This window comes from Meles meles, chromosome 21 (genome assembly GCF_922984935.1).
Source record: "Meles meles chromosome 21, mMelMel3.1 paternal haplotype, whole genome shotgun sequence".
NCBI lineage: Eukaryota > Metazoa > Chordata > Mammalia > Carnivora > Mustelidae > Meles > Meles meles.
The window spans coordinates 26,795,965-26,805,303 of NC_060086.1; the positions used below are offsets into that span (position 1 = coordinate 26,795,965).

Below are 9,339 nucleotides of genomic sequence, written 5' to 3' on the forward strand. Positions count from 1 at the left end.
TTCACCATCTTTAAATTTGTTGGGCTCCCTCATGGTTTTTTGTAATGATTTTGTTTATTTTAAGGAGAGAGCAAGAGGGAGAAGAGAGAGAGCTAGCAAGGAGCGGGGTTAGGGGATGGTGGTGGGAAAGGAAGGGCAGAGGGAGAGAAAATCCCAAGCAGACTCCACCCTGAGCACATAGACGGACATGGGACCCGATCTTATGACCCTGAGATCCTGACCTGAGCCAAAGCTCAACCCACTGAACCCCCCAGATGTCTCAAGTGTTTTAAGGGTACAGGGGTTTATTTAATCAGGTATGGTAAGACAAGCAGATATACAAGTAACTCTCACAACACAAGAAGCGTTTGTAGACTGATCCCGATAAAAGAGGTCCTGAGAGCCGTGGAGGGCCTCCCAGGGAAGCACCAGAGTCGGTCAGGAGAAAGAGGAAGTGAAGGGACAGACAATATGGGCAAGACCCTTTATTGTGGTTTCCATGGGAAGGGACAGGTGAGCCCGGGTAAGCACGTTTAAGACTGCCTAGTTTGTGTCATCTCAGCGGGTTCCGGGACACAGTGGTGTCTGTCTGGAGTAGTCTGTCCCTGGCCCTGGGGTGATCAGGGCAGGGGATAGTGGCCCAGAGTAAGAGTTTCTTACAAGAGGTGGTTGGGGGTAAAGGCTCTGCATTGGTTGCTTTACATGTGAAAGCTTTGCCGGTAGGCAAGCTGTTGACCATCTCTAGGAATTAAGTCAGCCTGCCAGGGACAGTCCCTCCAAAGTCAGCAAGGCCTGAGATGTCAAAGCATTAAATACAGAAGGTAGAATCTATGGTTATTATACTTGCTTTAAACAGAACTTGATAAGTCCGTGAAGGTTAGCCAACCGGTGCATCTTAGCAACATTAGAGTTCATTCAGAACCTATGTTGTAGAGGCACAGAAGGCAATCGGCCTCCTTTTAATGTTGCCAATCAAATTGTTCTAGTAAATTTTGGATTTCCTTTTTATTTTTTAGAGATTTTATGTATTCATTTGAGAGAGAGAGAGAGCAAGCAAGTGTGACAGAGCAGGACCCAGGGGGAGCAGCAGGGAGAGGTAGAGGGAGAAGCAGACTGACTCCTTGCCCAGCAGGGAGCTTGACATGGGGCTCTATTCCAGGATCCCGGGATCAAGACCCGAGCTGAAGTCAGAAGACTAACCATGTGAGCCACCCAGGTGCCCTTGTAAATGCTGGATTTCCAATTGTGTCAAATTTCAACCTATGTTGAATTAGTCGGTGGGGGGGGGGGCAGGTTTTGCCTCCTGTATTCAGTTTTCTCTCTTCCACTCCTCCTTTGCTTGGGTTTGTGTCTTCCTGGATATGCATGTGGGGTGGGGGAGTGTCTTTTTGCTCTGCTCCTCTTTCTCGGTTTTTTCTTCCAGAGAGTCTCAAATCAGCATCATCAGACTTGGAGCTTCTGTCGTGGCGGTGGTTGTATGATTTCAAATCTCCTGGCGTAAGTCAAGGTGGGCATTGATCCCCTCACTGTGCCAAGGGGTTCCCCTTTATGTTTCTCCCATAACCCTGAGGATCAGGATCTTGTGCCAAACAGGTTCAGGCAGTGGAGTGGTCAGTGGAATGCACGGGACCCACAGCCTATTTGCTGATGAAGCAAAACCATCTTCTGCTACAGCCCTACCTTCTCTCAGTGTGGACTGTTTGCCCTGCCGCCTTTTCCCCCTCTACAGATTCCCTCAGGATAAGTTTTCATTTCTAGCCCCGTCAAGTCACGAGTTTTTGTTTCTGTCCCCATCTAATCACACGGGTGCACACGTTCTGGGTGTTTATGGGGAAGGGGACTGGGTGGGTCAGCCCACAGGTGGCTGTCCTCTTCCTGTGGGAATGCCAGTCCATCTCCCCAGTGTTGGAGTCCACAGCCAGCAAAATCATTCTGCCCATGGCCAGAGTCAGAGCCTCAAGCCCCTGGATCACAAGAGGAGTCTATCGACGAGCTGGGGAGCAACAACACTACGAGAAAGGCAAGTGTGCTGGGGAGGGGTTTGGCTCTGGGAGAGAAGTGGAACACCAAACGCCCCCCTCCACTTTTCTGTTCTTCATCAGCTCGTGGACCCTGGGCTGCCATGGATGAGCACCTCAAAACCCTGAGGGCTCAGGAAGACACATGGTAACCGGGAGAGGAGCGGCAGCTCGGGAGCCGGGCAAGGCCACTCCCATTGCCTGAACCACAGTGACTCAGGAGACAGCCAGGGAGCCATTCTTACATTTCCCTGGTGTTAGGGCCTCCCTTCTTTCCACCCACAACACAGAGGGTCACCCCCAGGACTGTCCTTGGGGTGTGCTTTCCCCCATAGGATCTGGACGTCAGCATCAAGCACTGGCCCAACACCCAGTCCCTGGAACTCAAGCACACCAGGCAGCATGTCCTTCGGTTGCCAACCTCAGGGGGGAGCCTTGGAGACCAATACAGGCCACATGCAGGTCACATAGGTGACACCTCCCTCCTAGATACAGTCAGTTCTCATTCATTCTCACCTTGTTGGCAAGGTTGGGACATTAGGTTGGAAATGGATGGCGACCTCCGTGTGAGATAACAGAACACGAGCCACCACACAAGCTGGCCAGCGATGGCCTGTTCCCTCCCAGATCGTGACTCTCAGCTCTGAAGCCAGTTAGTTAGCGAAGGAGCAGGTCAAGCTGCCCCGTGTCCTCATTTAATGTGAGTACACCCTGTTTGTGATACCACTTGTTTTCATCCCCTTCTGATGAGAGCGAGAGAGATTCCTGCTCCAGACTTGTGGGGATCCCCTGACACCCGGCACATGTGATTGACAACAGTTTACTAGTCACATATACTCACAGTTCAGGGGAGGAGGATACCACACACCATGCAGGACTGCTCAGAGATTGCACTTGAGAACAGAGAGAACCAGCAGGGCTTTGGGAGGCAAGACTTGCTTGAAACAAGAGGGTGTGGGAAGTCCTAGTTCCCATGGGAGAGTGTGAAGAGTTCTTCAATTGCTTGAAGAATTGAGTGGGCTTCTAGGGAACTGAATGCTCCTCCCCAAAAACCAATAGGCACGATGTCTAGTGCCTGTGATGAGAAGGGTGTTTGGTTACGAGACCTCCCCTGTGAGGGAAGAGGGAGAGGAGAACATGCATGATGCCATTTGAGTCCCTCCTTGATCTTGCAGGTGTCAAGACAGCCCTTAATACGGAATCTGAATTTCAGGCCTTATGCCACAAGAGGGTATGACAAAGTAATTCTTCTTAGAACTAATAATGGAATTTCACTGTGAAGCAGTATACAGGATAAACGCGTAAAGGTAAGTTGTATTGCTCTATGCTAGCGATGAATATGTAGGCTCCACAATCAAACACACATTCACAATTACTTCTACAAAGAAACTACTTCAGGATAAATCTAAGAGCGTCTGTCCAGGCCTCACATGCTGAAACTATTTAGCACTGATAGAGGAAATCAAAGATGTGAATAAATGGAGAGATACACCATGTTCGTGATTTGGAAGACTAAGCATCGTCATGAGGTCAATTCTCCCCAGATTGATAGAGAGATTTAATGCCATTCCTATCACAATCCTGTCAGCTTTGTTCATTTTTGTAGAGATAGACAAAAATACTCTAAAATGTATGTGGAAGGACAAAGGAATTAGAGTAGTTTCAAAAACAATTTTGAGGGCGCCTGGGTGGCTCAGTGGGTTGAGCCGCTGCCTTCGGCTCAGGTCATGATCTCGGGGTCCTGGGATCGAGTCCCGCATCGGGCTCTCTGCTCAGCAGCGAGCCTGCTTCCCTCTCTCTCTCTCTGCCTGCCTCTCTGCCTACTTGTGATCTCTCTCTGTCAAATAAATAAATAAAAATCAAAAAAAAAAAAACAATTTTGAAAATAATACTAATTTGGGATCAGAGTCTCTGGAGTTTCTGAACTTAGTAGTAGTTACAATAAGAAAGCCTGTGTGGTATTTGCAGAAGGACAGACACATAGAACAGAACAGAGCAAAGAACCCAGAAAGAGTCCCCACAAATATGCCCATCTGAGTTTTGAAAAGCGTGCTAAAGCAATTCCATTCCAGATAGCTCGGTCTTGTACCGACTACAGCCATCTAAAGCTTGTGATGAACTCAGAGAGGCCAAACTCAGAAAACAGCAGCAGCAGAGAAGGAGGATGGTGGTGTGACCGAGGCCATACCAGGTGGGAATGGGAGAGTGTGTGCCCAGGGTTGTGCGGGCGGGGTCCAAAGAGCCATCCAGGGATGCTTTCCAAAGGCCGAGGGAGCAGGAAAATTGTCCAATCAGCGTGTGGGCACAGGTGCCAGTGAGCGGGAAGGTTGTCAGGACAGCTGACGTGGGTGGGTCACAGACGCCTCAGCTGAGCCTGGGCAGAAGCAACTCCCAATTTGCAGCCATCTGTGAGGCTTGCTTCTTGCCTGGCGTCTGAGGATCCCGCAACCTTGCCCCGGTGCAGCACCTCAGAACCTCCAGACCCATGGCCACTGGTCTGAGGACGCCCCTTTTCACCTCCTGTACTTCCTCCTCAGGGTCGACACAGAGGACGAAGGAGTGAGCGGCCCTTGGGAAGATGTTTCTCTGCACGGAGGTACCTGTAGGGCATGGTGTCAGGGCCCTGTGTCCCCGGGGGCTGGGGCCTCACTGGGAGGCGGGCCTGTGTCTCAGGAATACACTGGTTTGCCAAAAGGTAGCCGTCAGCTTGTGCGCCCCTCGTTTCACAGCTGTGAAGAGCCCAGAACGGGGATTCATTTATGGAGCTGCTAATTATGTGCGCGGCCTGGAGACAGCGAGAGTGGAAATGCGGCCGAACCAGGCAGATGAGGTTTCAACCTTATTGGGGCTCAAGTCCTGCTACAAGACCGACTTGAAGCCAGTAAGTGTATTGTTGACGGGGGAGAAGTTCTGTTCTCCTTCTTGCCTAGGTTACATTCCACTATGGGTTGTCAGGATCCCCACCATGCAGCTGAGATCAGGCCAGTCAGGGGTCGGTGTCTGTGTGTGTGTGTGTGTCTGTGTCTGTGTGTGTGTGTGTCTGTGTCTGTGTGTAGGGGGAATGGCCTTCCTTTTGGGTGGGTTGTGGGTATCAGTGATTGGAATGCATGATAAATAGGACTGACAGGATGAGTGAGGGACTCACCACCTGGCTGGAAAAGACAGGAAGGAAATAATGACCTGTGAAATTCGTCATTACTGTTTTGCATTGAGTGCTGAGAAATATAGGGTGCATTAGAGTTTGTAATGTCCTGAGTAATCTTTAAGCTGAGACCAGGAGGCTAAGAAATGAAGGCGGATGTGGGAAGGTGTTCAGTTAGAGCCGGGAAGGATGTGGACTGTTCAAGGAATTGAGAGAACGTCCTTGAAGCTCGGGGCATGTGGGGACTGTAGGACGGGGAAAACCAAGGTTTGGGATGAAGACTTGGACTTTTTGTAGGGTCTTGGAAACTAATCATAGTGACTGAAAACATGGGGTCCAGACCCAAGCAGATCCTAGCTCTGCCTCTTATGAGCCGTGTTGCTAAAGCATTGTACGTCTCAGTTTCCTGATGGGAGAAATGGGGATGATGATAATCCCACTTCATAGATGATCGTGAAGATGAAGTGATATTTAACATGAATAAAACACTTAGCGCCATGTCTGACAGGTAGTAGGGGTCAGTGGTGGTTGGTTCCAGAAATAAATAAACACATGGATAAGTTTTGAAGACTCGCAGGCAGTCCGCGGTGACATTTGTGAACAGCTTTCAGGTGCTGCTGACCACGTGTGTCACACTGTTGAACTAGAAGTAATTTTTCTCAAATGGACAGTTATTTGCCCAGAGAATCTGCAGTGCCATTGAAATGACGAGAGGGAAATAAAATGCTTTTCAGAACCATGTCCCAATTAGGTGTCCTTAAAATTTCCTGATAAATTGATTTAGTATTTGTTGGTTTCCGTTTGTGCAAACTTGCTTACTTAAAGTAAATTGACTGTAGAGTAACTGAGACACAGAATAAGGACAGAGAAGTAGTATAACTAGAGCTTGGCTTTTCTTGACTCTCTATAGGATAGGTTTTTTGTTCTGTTTTGTTGTTTTTTTTTTCCAGGTAGGAAACATCTCTATTATTGGCCTTGATTCATTCATCATATAGTGTCCAACGTGGGTTCCGGATCCAGACAATCTGCCTGGCGCATTACTACGCTGGCCCCTCTAGTCCAGACACCAGGCCATCCCCTGAGGGAAGCCAACCCCACCGGCCCCAAAAGTTCATGCTTGGGGTGCTGAGTGCCAGGCTGTCCCAGGATTGTCCCCTCGGTCCCTGGCCCTCTATTCTGGCCAGGAGTTCTGGGGAGGCCGAGGCTGGAGCCTGACGCTCTCTTTGGTATCGTGATCATTAAAAAAAAAACAAACCAAAAACAGAGGAGACAAATGTTTCACAGTCTTAAAAAAAATAGGAGTCTGCGGAGAGAAGCCAAGGTCCTCCGCTTGGGAGCCCCGTGGGAGGCCGAAGCATCCGTGTCCCTTGAGGTGTGCTGACCCAGCTGTGGTGTGTCCAGCAAGCGATGTCACTGGCCAGAGCCGTAGGGCCAATTGAAGGTACTTGCTGACAGCAGCATGTCTCGGATCAGCGTCTCGGAGGGCGTCTTGCCCACCAGGCGCATGAAGAACAGCTGGGAGTTGAGGGAGTCTTGGAGGGCGCACAGGGCCGGGAGCCGCAGTAGCGGACGCCCGAGGTGCTGGGGCCCGGACGGGGACTGGGCCCGCACATGCTCCGTGAGGGCCACCTGCGCCTTCTCCTGCAGGCGTTCCGCGTGCGCTGGGTCGGAGAGGCCACAGGCGTCAGGCATGAAGAGCGGGATGGCCTTGAGGAAGCCGAGTCGACCTGCAGGCGGCCCAGCTTGTCCACCTGCTCCTGGAAGGCGCATACCTGGTCCGTGAAGGGCGCGGCGTGCGGGCGGGCGGCGGCCCGGAGCTGAGCCCTGTGCAGGGGCAGAGCTGCCTGCGCCACGATCAGCATGAAGAGCTCGCTCAGCGGAGGGGCAGCAGCGCTGCCTGCTCGCACACGTCAGTGCCCAGCCCCGCGCCTGGACGCGGCGGGATAGGGCTCGGCTCGCAGCAGCTGCGCGATCAGCACCAACACCGGCTGCCCCAGGAACTGGTCTCTCCCCGCGGCCACCAGCTCGGAGCCCGGGGGCGCAGCCGGAGGAGGCGGCCGCGCTGCACCGCGTCCTTCCTCATGCCCACCGGGAAGCACTTTTCAGGCGGCAGTATTGGCACAGGTGATGCTGGGCGATCTGGCAGTCCCGGTTGGACCCGCCGGTGTCGCTTCGGCTGCTGTGGAAGCTCCACTTGAAGCAGCTCTTGCAGCCCTCGCAGGTGAAGACGCCGTCGTGCTTGCCGCTGGACGTGTCCCCACACACCATGCAGTCCACCTGCAGCCCGGACCGCTCTTCTTCTCCAGGATCAGAGTCGCTGGCAGCGCCCGGGGGTGAGGCCCAGGAGGCCTGTGGGGGTCTGCAAGGCCCTGCAAGCTACCGCCCCCCTCTGTGGCCGCACCTTCCCTGCCTGCGCCTCAGGCAGGGCCCCAGCCTCCCTTGCAGCCGCCGCCACTGCGCACCCTGTGATCCCGCCTCACGCTGCAGCCGGTTTTCTCTGGGATAGTTTTTATAATTTCTCTGTTCTTCTCTGTCTCAGTTTCCAATGCCTCCCTGTGTCTGCAGCCTAAACATTGTAGGCGAAGTTTGGGTTTGGAATTGCAGAGACTAAATAGTTGTACCCAACCCAGTGCAAGCCAGCAAAGCATGAAGGACTTTTTTTTTTTTTTTTTAAGATTTTGTTCATTTGACAGAGATCATAAGTAGGCAGAGGCAGGCAGAGAGAGGGGGAGGCAGGCTCCCTGCTGAGCAGAGAGCCCAATGCAGAGCTCGATGCAGAGCCCGATCCCAGGATCCTGGGATCATGACCTCAGGCGAAGGCAGAGGCTTTATTTAACCCACTGACCCACCCAGTTGCCCCCGTGGGGATTTTTTAAAGAAAAGACAGATCTTAAGTCCTATTCTAGACTCACGGAGTCAGAGCTCTCTGGGATAGGCCCCAGGGTACAAGGACCAAGCATGTTTACCATCTAGATGCATTTTTGGAGAGCATTTTTGGCATTGGGCTTTCCATTATCTGAAAAAACATTCAGCGAGATTGGGAGAACCCATAAATTAACGTTGGATGACACTTAGCAGGGCTCTGTCCTTCGGGTTCTGGGATATCGTGATCTGCATGTTTGGTGTAATGTGTTACAGCCTTAGCTCTTGTCAGAAAGTTATGGATCGGGGTGCCTGGGTGTCTCAGTGGGTTAAAGCCTCTGCCTTCGGCTCAGGTCATGATCCCAGTGTCCTGGGATGGAGCCCAGCAGGGAGCCTGCTTCCTCCTTTCTCTCTGCCTGCCTTTCTGCCTACTTGTGATCTCTCTCTGTCTGTCAAATAAATTAATTAAATCTTAAAAACATAAAATAAATTTTTAAAATTTTAAAAAAGTTATGGACTGTTTTTTCTTTTGTTTTCAAATTTTATGTATTTAACAGAGAACGAGCCAGAGAGCATAAGCAGGGGGAACAGTAGAGGGAGAGGGAGAAGCAGGCTCCCCGCTGAGTAGGGAGCCCAACGAGAGGCTGGATCCCAGAACCCTGAGATCATGACCCGAGCTGATACCAAGAGTCAGATGCTTAGCCAAACTGAGCCACCCAGGCACAATTACAGGACCTGATGTCTTAGAAAATAAATTGCAAGGCTAAAGAAAGAGAAGGGAGAAAGTGAGGACTGTAATCAAAAGAGGTTTGTGAGACCTGTTAACGAATGGCAAGGTATGGTCTTTTTTGGTGTTTGTTTTGTTTTGTTTTGTTTTCCCTAAAGAGAGAGAGAGAGAGAAAGCATGAGAGGGGAGGAGGTCAGAGGGAGAAGCAGACTCCTCATGGAGCTGGGAGCCCAATGTGGGACTCGATCCTGGGACTCTAGGATCATGACCTGAGCCGAAGGCAGTGTCTTAACCAACTGAGCCACCCAGGCGCCCCAAGGTATGGTTCTTACTCTCACTCTGGATTTAACAAACAGAGAGAGTCAAAATATTTATGAGAAAATCAGATCAATTTGAACTGTGGCTTGACATTTCATGGTACTGAGAAATTATTATTATTTTTTAAAGATTTTATTTATTTATTTGACAGAGAGAAATCACAAGACAGGCAGGCAGAGAGAGAGAGGAAGGGAAGCAGGCTCTCCGCTGAGCAGAGAGCCCGACGCGGGACTCGATCCCAGAACCCTGAGATCATGACCCGAGCTGAAGGCAGCGACCTAACCCACTGAGCC

The 9,339-nt window shown here is 51.2% G+C and overlaps 1 long non-coding RNA gene and 1 pseudogene across 1 annotated transcript; one reads left to right on the forward strand and one right to left on the reverse strand.

The window, feature by feature from the left end:
• Positions 1 to 2,079: 2,079 nt before the first annotated feature.
• LOC123933824 lies at positions 2,080 to 2,922 on the forward strand. Its single transcript, XR_006816688.1, has 3 exons — positions 2,080 to 2,145; positions 2,526 to 2,697; positions 2,846 to 2,922. It is a non-coding gene; the product is annotated as an uncharacterized LOC123933824 (long non-coding RNA).
• A 3,463-nt stretch (positions 2,923 to 6,385) lies between these two features.
• Positions 6,386 to 8,099, reverse strand: LOC123933603 (annotated as a pseudogene).
• Between the last annotated feature and the right edge of the window lie 1,240 nt (positions 8,100 to 9,339).